The sequence below is a fragment of the Pleurodeles waltl genome, chromosome 10 (assembly GCF_031143425.1).
Source record: "Pleurodeles waltl isolate 20211129_DDA chromosome 10, aPleWal1.hap1.20221129, whole genome shotgun sequence".
In the NCBI taxonomy this organism is placed as follows: domain Eukaryota; kingdom Metazoa; phylum Chordata; class Amphibia; order Caudata; family Salamandridae; genus Pleurodeles; species Pleurodeles waltl.
The window spans coordinates 944,945,062-944,962,007 of record NC_090449.1 but is presented as its reverse complement, the minus strand read 5'-3'; positions in this window follow the sequence as shown (position 1 = coordinate 944,962,007).

The following is a 16,946-nucleotide window of genomic DNA, read 5'->3' as shown; positions in this document are numbered from 1 at the left end:
AGAAATTCAGCTGTTAGAGTTATTTTTCAATGCAGAGGGGCTTTGCCGCAGGTCCTGGCCAGGCCCTGCGGACAACCCATTGTGTGCATCCAACCTCCCATGCATGGCGGGGTATGGCCGCAGGCCATGGAACCAACCCCCTGTACATCCAGCCCCACGCCACAAGGGAAAAGCTAGGAGAAGGCACTCAAAAATGGGGGAAAAGCAAGGAGAAAGCATTGAAAACTACGTAAAAGCAAAGAGAAGGCACACAAAAAATGAGGGAAAAGCAAGAAGAAAGCAGTGAAAATGAAGGAAAAGCTAGGGAAAAATACCAGCCGTATTACGAGTCCATTATATCCTATGGAACTCGTAATACGGCTGGTGGTATATCCGTCACTTTTCCGTCACTTTTGGGACGGATTAACACTCCTCCAAAGTTAGAATAACCCCCCTAATGTTTTAGTTTATTTGCAGTTTTATATAGCGCATACTTGACCTGAAGATACAGTAGTGTTTTACATGCACATCAGTTATATTAAACAAGGACACATTCCTTTGCTTCCTTTGGCATGGGGGAATTAAGTGATCTGACCAGAATCACAGGATGTTGAGCTGACACAGAAACTTGTACCTGGTTCTTTAGTTGCAAAGTTTGTAGCTCTGGCTGTAATGCCACATTCTCTTCCCTAAGTGTAACATATAATCAAGTGATCAACTGGATTAAAAAACATCAAGATAGCAAGTAATTTAAAAGTGATTTGTCGCTATTTCATAACTCAGAAAATATTTCCTCATTTTAGTTTTTTAGAGGACTAACCATAATTTCTATGGGAATGAGACCCTCTAATTTTTATAATGTCTAAAGTAAATGTTTTAGTTACTACAGTTTTGATGACATCAAGATGACGTCAAGAGTGCCACGCTTTTGTAGTCAATGTAGAATGTTAGCAATCTAGTTGTTCATTAGAATACTGTGGGGAGGCCAAGGTCAGTGGCACAGACTGAGATAATTGAGGGCAGAGCTCAGAAGCAACAGGTTGACCATGCTGGACAGATGGGAGAGGCAGTGTCAGCATAATGGACCATGGAATGCAGGGGGAAGTGAGGCAAGGGCAACAAACCAACCATGCAGGACAGGTAAGAGAGGTTGTGGCAGTATAACAGACCATTAAGGGAAGAAGGAACAGGTAGTGGCAGAAGACTCCCAATGTTTTAAAGCCCAAAAGGGCTTTATTTTATCTGTCTCCTCTCTACAATCTCCTCTTGTTCAATATATGTCAATAGGGAAAATCAATTCCCTGTTTTTTATTTCCAAATCTCCCTATCACCAAGTTCAAAATGCTGGCAAGTATGGCACATTGGATCACTGAAGGCAGGGGGAAATGGGGTAGGGACATGTACTTGATGACAGAGGGCAGGAGGAAGATGGGAAAGGGAACCAAACTGACCTTAAAGAACAGGCGTCTGGGGTTGCAGCACAACAGGCCATGGGAAGAAATAGGGAGGGGACAGGGCCATGCACATGGACAACAAAGAGCAGAGGGGAAAGAGGCAAGGGCAGCAAACTGACCATACCGGACAGACAGGAGGGGCAGTTACAGCATAACGGACCACTGAGGGGGAGGGTGGAGGGGGCAAGAGCATGACAGCAGACCAGACAAAGCATGAGGGAGGGGATAGGGCATGCACTTGGAAAACTGAATGCAGGGGGTATGGGGGCAGAGCTGGAGCAGCAAGTTGACCATGGAGGGCAGGCAGGATGGGCACTGGAAGCACAACACACTATGGAGGGCAACAGTGAGAGTATAATCGCATATACACAGACAAAGGAGGGAAGGTGGGATTGGGTCATGGGCAACAAGCTGATGACACAGGGCAGGTATGAGGGGCTGTGGCAGCACAGAAGGTAGTGAATGGCATGTGGCAGGCATAGTGTAAGCACAAAGGCCATGATGGGTAAGAGGGAGGAGGCAGGGGAACGCAGAAAGGTCCATAGAGGACAGAAGGGATGGGTAGGGGCTGTACACAGACAAGAGAGGGCAGGGGAAGTGGTTTCCCAACAGACCAGGTGGGATAGGCAGGAGGAGCAGTTGCAGCACCACACAGCATGGAGGGCAGAAGGGAGTAGCAACAAAATGGACCATGGACAGCAGGAGAGAGGGGATAGGTGCATGGAACTTAAAAGGCAAGGGTGGAGTTGGCAGGGACAGGCGGCAGTTATCTGACTATGCAAGGCAGGTGGGAGAAGCACTGGCAGCTTAACAGAACTCTCAGAAGAGATAGGAGGGACAGTGGCAGGTCCCTGGAACATGGTGGGCAAAAAGGAGGGAGCAGAGCAAACACAGAGACATCGGTGGGCAGGGGGAAGGAGAGTAGGGCAGCAAGCTAAGTATGGAGGCCAAGCAGGAGGGCAATGATGGCACATAGCATTGGCCAATGGAGGGCAGGAGGAGCGGTCAGGGACATCAAGCTAAATGGAGGGCAGAGGCAGGAGATCAGACCATGCAGGGCAGGAGGGAGTGGACTGGTGCATGGACTCGGACAACAAAGGGTAGGAGGGTAGGGAGGAGGTGGATGGGCAGCAAGCTAACTGTTCGGGGCAGGTGGGAGGGCAGTGACAGAACAGCAACCACACAGGGCTGTAATAAGGGTGGAGGGGCATGGACTTGGACAATGGATGGCAACAACGAGGGGACAGGAGCAGCAAGCTTGGTTGGAGGCAGCACAATGCCAGGCCAGACCCTGCATCCAACCCCCCCCCCCCTCACTGTGCATTGCAATGGGAATTTTACATAACGTTAAAAAAACTCTAGAAATTCAGTAAAAAAACAAAAGTTACAGGGATGTTATAGTTAGGAGAGATTTTTTTTTTTTTTAATTCACTAAAATACCAAAGGTTACAGAGATGTTTTACACACATAAGACGATATAAATTCAGCTGTTACAGTTCTTTTAAGTAACTATAACTTGTGCCCTAAGGTAACTATAACTTATGCCCTAGCCATGCAATGCTAATTACACAAGCTATTACATCACTCATGACATCTTCTTTGACATCATTGATAATATCACAGTAACATTTGCAGTGAAATTATTGATTAGAAAACTGTGCATGGCGAGGGCAGGTAACTATAACCCATGCCCTAAGGTAACTATAACTTGGGTCCCTACAATACACAGTGTTTTCCTCAAACAGTTAACTGCAAATATTACTTTGCAATTATCAATGATGTTCTCAAAGATGTCATGAGTGCTGTAATATGTCAGGTAATTAGCAGTGCATGGCAAGGGTGGAAGTTATAGTTACCTTAGGGCACAAGGTATAGTTACTCGAAATAACGCTAACTATAACAGCTGAATTTATTGGTTTTGCATGTTTAAAATATGAAAAGAAAAGTTGATGCACGGAATGCAGAACAAATCAAACATTCACCCCTAGTCACAGATCTGGGTTTAATCCATCAGGTTTTTTGCTCACCATGCGATTCCAGTTTGGACCCAGCAACTTGCAAATCAGTCTTGACCTTGTTCCCCCTGGGAAGAGTCGAGCCCGAACTGCCAGACCAGGTCCTCCCTGGGCCAGAAACAAGCATCCTGGGACCAGTTTTGGGGTACCACCCCTATTCAGACAGGCTAGCTTGAATGTGGTGGCATAGTGAGCACGGGACCCACATCTGGGCATACCCTTCCACTTGGGGCGACAAATGAAAAAATAACAGTTGATGGACGGAATGCAGAAAAAATCAAACATTCACCCTCAGTCACAGATTCCAGTTTAATCCATCAGTTTTTTTGCTCACTATGCTCTTCCAGTTTGGACCCAGCCATATGCAAATAAGTCTTGACCCTGTTCCCCATGAGAACAGTCCAGCCCGAACTGCCAGACCAGGTCCTCCCTGGGCCAGAAACAAGCATCCTGGGACCGGTTTCGGGGTACCACCCCTATTCAGACAGGCTAGCTTGAATGTGGTGGCATAGTGAGCACGGGACCCACATCTGGGCATACCCTTCCACTTGGGGCGACAAATGAAAAAATAACAGTTGATGGACGGAATGCAGAACAAATCAAACATTCACCCCAGTCACAGATTTCAGTTTAATCCATCAGTTTTTTTGCTCACTAAGCTATTCCAGTTTGGACCCAGCCATATGCAAATCAGTCTTGACCCTGTTCCCCATGAGAACAGTCCAGCCCGAACTGCCAGACCAGGTCCTCCCTGGACCAGAAACAAGCATCCTGGGACCGGTTTCGGGGTATCACCCCTATTCAGACAGGCTAGCTTGAATCTGGTGGAATGTTTAAAATGTGAACCTAACTATAACGTCTCTGTAACCTTTGGTGTTTTAAGTCAATTTGCATGTTTTTTTAAATTACATTTCCAAACTATAATGTCCCAGTAGCATTCATTTTCTTCAGCAAATGTCTATGTTTTTTTTAAATATAAAGTCATTTGAATTACTCTACATTAATCCAACCACTGCTACACACAGCTATCTGCAATGTGCAGTGGAGGTTGGACGCAGGGATCGACTTTTGGCTGGACCCTGTGCCAACCCGCTATAACCACCCATGCTTGTGCCTCGCATGGCTATCTGCCATGCGTGGCTGTAGTTTGCCACACAGCCTGGCCCTTAGCCAGCTCTTGTGGCCAATCCCCTATAGTTACCCAACCATCTGCCATGCACCACCTCCCCCTGGCTACCTAAGAAAAAGTTGCCGGGGTCTGGGTGGACTTTCCCGGATCCCGGGATCACCACCTCCCCATGGCTACTTAATAAAAAATATAAGAGGGCCACACGGGGCACCAGAGGCCATGGGGACCCCCCCGGGCTACCAATTAAAAACTATTTGGGGGCCACCTAGACCCACCTAGCCCCTGGGGACCATCCCCTCCCAGGGGCTACCTAAAAAAATTGTTGGGGGGGCCAGGTGAACCCCAACCGGGTCCCGGGGACCACTGCCTCAGTGGGACAAGAAATTAAAAATAGTTAGGGGAGCTGCGCGGACCTCCCTGGGCTCTTGGGACCATCACCTCCCTAGGGTTACGTACTAAAAATATTTGTGGGCCCACATGGACCCCTGGGCCCAGGGATCTCCACCTCCCCCAGGCTACATTGAATAAATATTTGGAGGGCTGTGCTGACCCACATGGGCCCCCAGATACAATCACCTCCCCTGGGGCTACTTACTAAAAATATTGTGGGAGCCCCCCCCCTCGGCCCTGGGGACCACCACTTCACCAGGACTACATTTAATAAATATTTGGGGGCTGCACAGACCACCTGGGTCCCAGGGACCACCACCTCTCCAGGGCTACTTTAAATAGATTTATGTGGGGGCCACATGGACCCACCGGCTCCGGAGACCACCACCTCCCCAGCGCAATAAATACAAAATACTTAGGGGGGGCCACACAGCTTCCCAGGCCCTGGGGACCACAACCTCACCAGGGCCATTTTTACTATTAAAAAAGGAATGGGCCACAGGGGTCCCACTCCCTAGGCTGAGTTTGGCCCTAGGCACCCCATCCTCAAGGGCTCAGCCATGTCACCCTGGGTGCTCTAGCCCCACCCAGGACACCCATTAGTGATAGATAGGGGCTACAAGGGGAGTCTCAAGGCCCCCGCAGTCCCAGGAGACTCCCTGTCTCCTGCGGGAGCCAACATTGCTCCCACACGCAGAAGCTGCTGCAAATGGGAGCAATCAGGGAAAGAGATGATAACTCCACTTACAGCACCTGAAGCATTTTGAAGCTCCTGCTTGCTGAAAGTGGAGTGTATTTTTTTGCTTGGTGGGAGATGTCAGCTCTCGCCAAGCAAAAGCTAATAGTTACCTTCTGAGGGTGGGCACCTTGGGAGGTAGCAGAAGCTGGCCCTGGGGGGTGGAGGTCGCCAGGGCCATGTATGGCTCCAGGAGGGGGGGCATGCGGCCTGGGGACCTATTATTTTCTGAATGTGTTGCCCCTATTATTTTTTGAATATGTTGCCCCAAGGAGGTGGTGGTCCCAGAGGAACCAGGGGGTCTGCAGGGCCCCCCTATTAATAGCATAAAATGTTGCCCTGGAGACGTCATGGTCCCCAGGGCCTGGGTGTTGGGGTCTACAGTGGATCTGTGGATCTAGATTTATATACATCTTTTTTCTTTAATAACTCCAAAGCTACTGAACTGATTTACACCAAGTAACATAATCACTCTTTCTGGGCCAGGAACTAGCTCTCTGCAAAATTTAGTGTGATTCCGTTCAGTGGTCTGGGCTGTAGTCATTTCTAAAATCACTATGGGAAATTGCATGAGGAAAACTCATTTTGCCCCCCCCTCTTTTTCTTGGCCCGCTTAATGGATCACCTCAAATCTTTCCAGCAACAGCTGAAGTGACTAGCAAACTAGTGGGTAGATTATAGTAGGTAGTTATATTTAGGACATAATTCCTTGATGATTCATCAAATAGCACCAAAATTTAAAATAAAAGACTCACAACAATATGTCAACAGCCTCCTTCAATTAAAACAAAATCGGCTAAATCTTCAAATCAAAAACTATGTTCTTTATAAATCCTTTTATAAATTATATTTCTATAAATATTACTATATGCACAACCATAGTTGTTTGAGTACATCAGGCAAAATAAAGTGAGCACAGCTGTACATAGGAACAAAATGAAAACAAGTGAAAATTTAGAACACTAATTGCAGGTCATTAAACAAATATCTGCTTATCAAAAATCTTGAATAGAATCAGTTCCCACTTTTTCAATGCCAATGCCTATGTAGGTGGAAAAGGAACATCTACATAAAGTCACAAATTATGAGGTATTGGCCTATATTGAAAGCTAAATGGACAGAAAAACAGATATAATAAACTCCACATACTGCAAATTGCTATAGTAATAGGAAGGATAAAAAAGTTGAAATTCTATGCAGTGCATATGATGAACTCCATGATGTTGCTTTTTGAAGACAAGGGTAGAGGCCACAAACCATCACTCACCAGGGAGCCACATCCCCATCCCCATCTCCCAAAATACAAAATATTAAGATAGTTAAAATGTGGGAAAGAACCTCATGTCAGAACCATAATAATGCATTGACCAGGTATCTCAAATGCCATTTCATATCATACACAAAGTACTACTCTCCCAGGTGTACTACCAGTTCTTCTTCATTATTTAAACCTCTTGGTATTTTTGTTACCAGATCTATAATAAATTTAGACTTGAAATGGAATTCTGCAAAATGATGGGCCACAGGATAGTATTTATCTATATTGGCTTTAGCCCTCATATGACATGTACCCACTTCTTAACTGGCTGAATAGTGTTACAGTGTTATAGTTTGTTACAAGGGTATATAGGTATGCAAGTAATATAGATGCTACTGCATGTGATGAATTTTTCAATCTCCTTTTGACCTGTGCCATATGGTATGAGGCACGATTTCATATTGTTACTATATTTGCATGTCTTGCATTTGTAGCAGACATAAAAACCTTAGAGTCCAAGATTCCCACGTCTGGCCTCCTACTCAGAAATGTCACCATGTGCCAACCAAAGTCACATGGATCTACTTCTGTGGTATGCTATTTTATGTTTAGATGTTATGTAATCACCATTAGTATTGTCACTTTCCAAAATACTCCAATTCCTATTGAGGATAGTACACACCCTCTGTGACTTCCTATTGAAAGAGATAATTATAGAATCCATACAATGTCTAACATTGGTACTGTCTCTGCGATATAAAATGCCCTGTTTTCTCTGCCACTCTCTTGGTGGCACGTTCCAATACCCATGAAGGGCATCCTTTTTCCTGGGACCTTTTCACCATGTTTTGAAATTCAATCTCAAAATCTTTCATAGACCTTCAATTTCTTCTAGCCCACAGTATTCCCCATAGAGGATGCTCTTCATGATGAGATCAGAATGACTACTTTGTGCAAGTAAGATGCTATTATCTGCAATAGGTTTGAAACATAGAATGGTCTCTTGCCATTCACTTTCACATTTACATCCAGAAACACTATATTATTGGTACTTGTTTCACAGGTACATTTAAAATTTAAATCACTGTTATTCAACTTTCTCATAAAGTGTTTTTCCACAAGTGCAGGTTCCTGTCATATTATAAACAATTATCTGTGTCTCCTAACCACAGAATAACCTTTTGCATGAATTCTTTGAGGTTAAGGGTCATGAACATCTGTTCTTCCCAGCAGCCCATAATCAGATTTGCACAGCTGGGGCAAAACAGGTGACCATTGCCATCCTACATAGTTGTTTGTACATGTCACGACTCACGTGCTGCTTGCGCCTGGAATCTGCAGATCTCGTGGCATGGATCTTGATTGTTCGGCTTTGGCCCAAAAAGGGGCGACTCTTTCTGGTAGCCACGGTGCTGTAGGCAATGGAAACGCCAAGAACAGACCGTGACCTTCAGAAAATAGCGCCAGAGGGAAAAAAAACCTTCCAAAAAGGGGAAAAAACCTCCAAACAGAAGGATTCCTGAAAACAAGAACAGAAGAACAGGAATCAAAAAGAACTGAATTCAAATAACACAGAATTCCAGAACCAAAAGGCTAGGAAATCAGGAGCGAAGACACCATCTGAACAAAGAGTGATGCAGCGCAAAGAAAAGAAGAAAACACCTCCCTTAAATACCAAAAAAAAACAGGAAGTGACCCACAGGAAGAAATAGGACACCATCTTAGATAGGGAAAAGTAGATAGAACAGAATGGAGTAGAAACCATAGAGAATAGGGAATGAGGAATGCTGGGAAGAAAAAGGTAACCTGGGAAGGGGGAAAAGACATAAAGGAAAGTGCAACAAAAAGACCCAAGAAAGAAGAAAGAAGAAAGAAGAAAGAAGAAGGAGCAAGAACAGGTAAGAGGGGTCAGGAGACCCCAACAATGCGGAGAGAGAGAGCTGAGTGAGGCCCCATGTAAGGTCTGGGGCCTCGTAAAGTGCAGGAAAGGCTTGGGGCGCGCCGCGTCTTTGGAATGCGATGCGCGGCCCGAGCCGAACGCCCGGCTTGTGCCGAACGCTCGGCTCGCGCCACGCGGTGCGGCACGACAGTAGGTCCCCCTCCCGAAGGCCCCGGTTTGAGAGGAAATAAACGGTGAAAGCGCTGAATCAGAAGAGGTGCGTGAACAGAAGATGCATCTTCCCAAGAACATTCACTGAGAGGATAACCCTTCCAATGAATCAGATACTGCAGACGTTTGTGAGAAAGACGAGAGTCACAAATTTCCTGAACCTCATATTCAGGAACATCATCCACTAAGACAGGAGGAGGACAAGAAAACTGACGAGAGTAAGGGTCAGGCACATAAGGTTTGAGCTGGGAGACATGAAAGACTGGATGAATCTTCCACGTGTGAGGCAAGTGAAGACGGACAGTGACAGGATTAATCAACTGGAGAATACGGAAAGGCCCGTAGTAGCGAGGTGTGAACTTGTTCTGAGAAAGACGTGAGGGTAAGAATTTGGAAGAAAGCCAAACTTTATCTTGCAGATGGGAGTCCGGAGTGGTCCTACGTTTCTTGTCTGCGACTTTCTTCATATATCTCTTGGTGTGTAATAGATTAGATCGAATTAGTCTATGGATTTGTAGAAGTCGTTTGGAGAAATAAGTGATAGCGGGCAGGGGAGAGGGAGACCGAGAAGAAGTAGGGAAAGAGGTAGGATGAAAACCATAAGAACAGAAAAAAGGAGTGACCTTGGAGGCACTATGGACAGAATTATTGTAGGGAAATTCAGGAATAGGGAGATAAGTGTTCCAGTTGCTTTGGGTAGAATTGCAAAAACAGCGAAGGTATTGCTCTAATCCTTGGTTCAGACGCTCGGTCTGTCCATTGGTCTGAGGATGGAAGCCCGATGACAGGGCTCTATTAATATTAAGTGTTTTACAAAAATATCTCCAAAACCGGGAAATGTACTGAGGTCCTCTATCAGATATAATGGTATGTGGAAGTCCATGAAGACGGAAGATATGGTCAATGAATATCTGGCTTAGCTCTTGGGATGTAGGTAGCTTTTTCAGGGCAGTGAAGTGAGCCATTTTAGTAAAGGAATCCACAGTAACCATGATTACCCGGTTTCCTGCTGAAGGTGGTAGCGAACACATAAAATCAGTAGAGATGGTGTGCCATGGAGTTGGCGGAACAGGCAAAGGCTGGAGTAATCCTGCAGGTCTGGTACGGGGAATCTTGACTTGAGCGCATGTGGGACAAGCCTGAACGTATCTTTCAATATCCAGTTTCCAGCTAGGCCACCAGAAAAATCGTGAAAGAAGTTCTTGTGTGGCCTTGATGCCTCTATGACCAGCAACCGGTGAATCATGACACATTTGTAATGCTTTTTCTCTAACTCTGTTAGTAGGGAGAAATAACAGATCTTGATAATAATAGTATCCTTGTCTCTTATGTAATAGAGGCCTTAATTTCTCTACTTCGTGATCAGATAGGTTGGAATATTCCAGTTGTACCTCCTCCAGAAAAGACTGAGCTACTCCAATGATCTTACTAGGTTCCAGTAGATGTTGAGATGGGGCAGGAGTACAATCTGGATAACGGCGAGACAGAGCATCAGCCAGAATGTTTTGGGATCCAGGAATATAAGTAATGTAAAAATCATACTGGCTGAAGATAAAGGCCCAACGAGCTTGACGACTATTCTGACATACGAAATTTCGTAAACATTGTAAATTACGGTGGTCTGTTCTCACCTCAAAAGGCTCCTTGGAACCCATCAGAAACTGTCTCCATTCTAGGCAAGCTGTTTTCAGAGCCAATAATTCTCTTTCCAGTACTGAATAATTTTGTTCTGCTATAGAGAGTATATGAGACATATAGAAAACAGGATGTTCAAGACCATCATCCTCCTGTTGTTGAAGTAAGACGGCTCCAATGGCTCTTTCAGAAGCATCGGTAACTACAATAAATTGTTTGTTGGTATCTGGATGTCTTAAGATGGGAGCTTGAGTGAACGCCTTCTTTAAATCTTAAAAAGGCTGTTTCGGCCGCCTTGGTCCAGACGAACACTTTTGTTAAATTTTCCTTCTTTAAAGTGTGAGTTATATGGCTAGTCTGTTTCGCAAAGTCAAAGATGAATTGTCGGTAGAAGTTCGCTAATCCTAGAAAACATTGTGTTTCTTTAATAGAAGATGGAGAAGGCCAATCTAGAATAGCTTGTACTTTTTCTTGATCCATAGCTATGCCGGTGGGACTTAAATGATAACCCAGATATTTGACTTCCGTTTTGTCAAACTCACACTTTTCTGGTTTGCAAAATAGTTGATGTGCCCGGAGTCTTTGAAGGACTTGTTTCACATGGAAAGAATGGAGTTCGGGATTTCTAGAATAAATAAGAATATCATCTAGGTAAATTACCACTGTCTGGTTCAGAAGATCAGAAAACACTGAGTCCATAAATCTCTGGAAGATTGCGGGGGCATTAGTGAGACCAAAAGGCATTACTTTGTATTCAAAGTGACCAAATGGGGTCCTAAAAGCTGTTTTCCACTCATCTCCTTCTTTAATGCGTAAAAGGTGGTAGGCTCCCCATAGATCTAGTTTGGTAAACCGTTGAGCCCCTCTGACTGCTTCTAGAATATCCCTGATGAGAGGCAAAGGATAACGATCTTTAATAGTTATATTATTCAGGCCTCGAAAATCCAGGCAAGGGCGAAGATCCTTTGTCTTCTTGGGTACAAAAAAGAGAGGAGCCCCGGCCGGAGAAGACGATGGAACAATAAGACCACTCTGTACATTTTCTTCCAAATACTCTTTTAGTACTTCCTTTTCAGGTTCCGTGAGGGAATACATCCTTCCAAAAGGAACGATAGTGCCAGGTTCCAAGGGAATAGCACAATCGTAGTCTCGATGTGGAGGTAACACAGGTCTGGATGGTTTTTGGAACACATCTTGAAACTCCAAATAGTGTTCAGGGACTCCTTGGACTGTATTAATGGAAGAACCGGTGGTACCTTCCGTAATTATTGATCTCTTAGGTGACCAATACTTGTCAGAAGCAAAACACTGCTCGTGACAAAACTGTGAAGACAAAGAAACCGTCCGGGTTGCCCAATTCACATACGGATTATGTTTGATGAACCACGGAATTCCAAGAATGATGGTATGGTTGGGGGATGTTATGAGATCAAAGGAGATGTGTTCTTGATGGTTACCGATCTGTAAACTCAGCATCAGGGTAGTTGTATCAACTGGACCCGAGGATATCAAGGATCCGTCCACTGTGTGTACTTGTTTGGGAATTTCCTTAGGTTGTGTAGGAACTTGTTGAGTAGTGGCCCACTTCTTATCCATATAAATACCACTAGCTCCACAATCTAGTAATGCCATAGTCTTTTCTTGACGGCCGTCAGGAAATTGTAACATGACTGGTACTATGAACAAGGATGTTGTATTGTCATTAAAGGAACTGATGGAAGGTATAGCTGATAATCCCGTCCCCTCCCTTCTTACAGAGGACGGGAAGTGGCGTTTCCCGATGGCCTTGACGGACGTACTGGACAGGTACGAAGCATGTGGCCAGCTGAACCGCAGTACAGACACAACCCTTTCTTTCGTCTGTCTTCCCGCTCGCTAGCGGAGAGAGGACCTCGAGTAGTATCCACCTGCATGGGTTCTCCTTCGATGTCTCTAGCTGGAGGGCGAGATTCCTCGGAACGATGCGGATACACTCGTGAAGTGCTTGGTTGGAAAGACCCTCTACTCCTTCTCTTCTCCGATCTCCGTTCCTGAAGGCGGTACTCAATGGAAAGGGCTTGATCCATCAGGCCACGAAGATCTTCCACTCTGGTGGAATGTACTAATTCATCCTTTATTTCTTCTTTGAGTCCTCTACGAAACAAAGTCACCAAAGTACGTTCCACCCAGGTGGTCTCTGCCGCTAGCTGACGAAAACGTGTTATGTATTGAAGGACATCTTGTGAGCCTTGTTGAATGTCGCATAAGGCTTCTTCCGCTGAGGCCTCCAATCCAGGACGACTAAACATTTGTTTGAAGCGATTCACGAAGGCTGAATAGTCCGACAATACCGGATCATTGGATGATACCATTGGGGTTGCCCAGGCCAAGGCAGGACCGGATAAGGCACTGATGAGATAACCCACCTTTGTTCTGTCGTGGGAGAATTGTGTGGGTCGGAAGGCGAAGTACACTGTTAATGAATCAAGGAACTCACACAGTTTGGTTGGTTCACCGGAAAAACGATGGGTAGAAGCGGAGAGCGTCGGGACATCACCACTGCGGAAAGCCAAAGCCTGTCGTAACGCAGCATTCTCACTGCGTAGTTGTTGTAATTCTTGAGCTTGTTGCTGAATCGTCGTCAGGAGAGATTGATCCGGATCTGCAGCAGCCACCACTGTGTCATCCATGGTGTTTGAAGACGTCGGGATGGTTGGGCGCTGCAATCTGTCACGACTCACGTGCTGCTTGCGCCTGGAATCTGCAGATCTCGTGGCGTGGATCTTGAGTGTTCGGCTTTGGCCCAAAAAGGGGCGACTCTTTCTGGTAGCCACAGTGCTGTAGGCAATGGAAACGCCAAGAACAGACCGTGACCTTCAGAAAATAGCGCCAGAGGGAAAAAACCCCTTCCAAAAAGGGGAAAAAACCTCCAAACAGAAGGATTCCTGAAAACAAGAACAGAAGAACAGGAATCAAAAAGAACTGAATTCAAATAACACAGAATTGGCGAATTCCAGAACCAAAAGGCTAGGAAATCAGGAGCAAAGACACCATCTGAACAGAGAGTGATGCAGCGCAAAGAAAAGAAGAAAACACCTCCCTTAAATACCAAAAAAAAAACAGGAAGTGACCCACAGGAAGAAAAAGGACACCATCTTAGATAGGGAAAAGTAGATAGAACAGAATGGAGTAGAAACCATAGAGAATAGGGAATGAGGAATGCTGGGAAGAAAAAGGTAACCTGGGAAGGGGGAAAAGACATAAAGGAAAGTGCAACAAAAAGACCCAAGAAAGAAGAAAGAAGAAGGAGCAAGAACAGGTAAGAGGGGTCAGGAGACCCCAACAATGCAGAGAGAGAGCTGAGCGAGGCCCCATGTAAGGTCTGGGGCCTCGTAAAGTGCAGGAAAGGCTCGGGGTGCGCCGCGTCTTTGGAACGCGATGCGCGGCCCGAGCCAAACGCCCGGCTTGTGCCGAACGCTCGGCTCGCGCCGCGCGGTGCGGCGCGACAGTACATCGTACCCTTAAAAAGGTAGATGTTATTTTCAAGGCCGCATCTCACCATCTCAATGATCATGCTTGTATAGAGTAATATTGGTCTATCCCCAAAGAAGTATTTGCATGCTTCAATTCCTGTTTCATGTTGTGTACTATCGCAAAATGAGGCAACCTCTAATGTTATCGAATAAAATCCTTCCTCCCTGGATGTCTGACAGAATATCAGAACCAATGATATTGAGATACAGAAATATCATGCCAAAAATATTGATTGGAAAGAATTGCTGAGAAAAAAAATATAATTTACACTGATATCATTAAAAAAATACAAAAATACAAAAATAGAAACTTTCATTATATATAGTTTCAAATAGTAAATATTTTATATTTTTCGCATATAACATTAATATAATGCCAATTATACAATTTAAAATAGACTTTATACTATATATAAATATATACTCACATATGCACACACACATACATGTATGTTTAGACATAGCTATACAGTATAACACTATGAATAATGATGCATAGTTTGCGTTATATTATATTACATTTTTTGGATTTTTTAAATTTACTACAATAAAAAGCTTAAATATATATGTATTTAATTATAAACATTATTGAAAATCAACTTCAAAACATTAAATAATTCACCAAATTAATTAAATATAAAAACTATAAAATCAAAAAAGTACTAATCGTATTATAAAATTAAACAACTATTCTATATATAAATTAATAATACAAAATTAAAGAAATAATAATATATATTTAAACAATATTTACAAATTATTTAAATTTGGAAAAATACTATTCCTACTCCACTCTATGCAACAGTAAGTAAAGGTTAGACTTAAAATTACTATTTCCACTAGTCTGTGCAGTGGTAGGGAAAGCAATGGACTTTAGCATTCTAAAATTTACTACTCCTAATCCACACTGTGCAACAGTAAGGAAAGTGTTAGATGACAGAGTGGTTAATGTGCTAGTCCCAATCCCATCTGCTCTACAGTAGGTGTATTGCTCTGGCTCAAGCTAAGTGGAAACAATGCCTTCACTCTTAGTCTTAATTAATGAATTTATTAATGCACTTCCCAGATAACAAATCAAAGCACACAAATATATGAAAATAAGCATTTAGCTCAAATGAAGGAAAACATGTGTATATACAAGAATAATCATAACAGTTAAACAATCATAGACAGAGATGTGAAATGCATCAACATTGAATATATATATATATATATATATATATATATATATATATATATATATATATATATATATATATATATGCTAAGAAGTCAAACGTTTAAATGCATCACCATGGGTGTTAAGTCCATCATTCTCTCCAGGAGACTACTCATGGGGTCAAAATTTCCTGGGAAACACGTCTGCTCCACAGGTGAGTTCCTGTCTTAGCGCAAAGTATCCCTGTCTTTAATACCTTGAGCAAGCTAGGAAAGCATTCTAGAACAGCCTCCCCTCTGTTATGTAATCAAACAATGGCTGCACTTGCTCTGTGTCAAAAACACGTAAAAGAACTGGCCAGGCCCCAAGGCTCATTCCAGAGATAGAGCTGTACCTTCCTCTGATGAATACATTCTCAGCCTGTTACACACTTATCTTGTCTGCATCCTCCATAATATGTTCCAGCACGGTAAGGACCCTGTTCTAGTGAGAAAAGCAAAAACAAGCTTGCTGTGGAAACAAGTTGTGTGTTGAAAAACCCTACGCCGCTGCTCCAACAGCAACTGAAGCTGAGCACAAAATGGAGTCAATGGTAAAGATGGAGTCAGTGGTTAAACACACATAGCCTTACAGTAGGGGAAACACTGGTCTTCAGAGGGGTAAATTTACTATTTACACTGCAGTGTGTGCAACAGCAGGGAAAGTATTGTACTTCGGAGAGGTTGCATTTATTATTCCAATTTTACTGTGTGTAAAAGTAGGGAAAGTGTTGGACTTTGATGGGGTTAAATTTACTACTCCCACTCCCGTCTATGCAACAGTAGGGAAAGTGTTTGACTTCTGAGGGGCAAAATGTACTATTCCCACTCCAGTCAAGGCAACATTAGAGAAAGTGGTGGACTTCGGAGAGGTTAAATTGACTATTCTAACTCAAGTCTGTGCAACAAGATGGAAAGCTTTGGACTTCGGAGGGGTTAAATTTACTATTCTCACTCCAGTTTGTGCAACAGTCGAGAAATCATTGGACTTCAGAGGTGTTAAATTTACTATTCCCACTCCATTCTGTGCAACAATGGGGAAAGCCTTGGTCTGCAGAGGGGTTAAATTTACTTTTTCCTTTCCAGTCTGTGCAACAGTAGGGAAAGCCTTGGACTTCGGAGGGGTTAAATTTACTATTCACACTCCAGTCTGTTCTACAGTTGAGAAAGCATTGGACTTTGGAGAGGTTGAATTTACCCTTCCTACTCCAGTGTGTGCAACAGTAGGAAAAGCGTTGGACTTCAGAGGAGTTAGATTTACGACTCCCACTCCAGTCTGTGAAAAAGGGGTTAAACTTACTATTCCACTAAAGTCTGTGCAACAGTAGGGAAGGCATTGGACTTTGGAGGGTGAAATTTACTATTCCCACTCTAGTCTGTGCAACAGTAGGGAAAGCGTTAGAGGTTCAGAGGGGTAAAATTTACTATTCCCACTCCAGTGTGTGCAACAGTAGGAAATGTGTTGGACTTTGGAGGGATAAAACTTACTATTTCATTGCCAGTCTGTGCAGCAGTAGGTAAAGCATTGGAG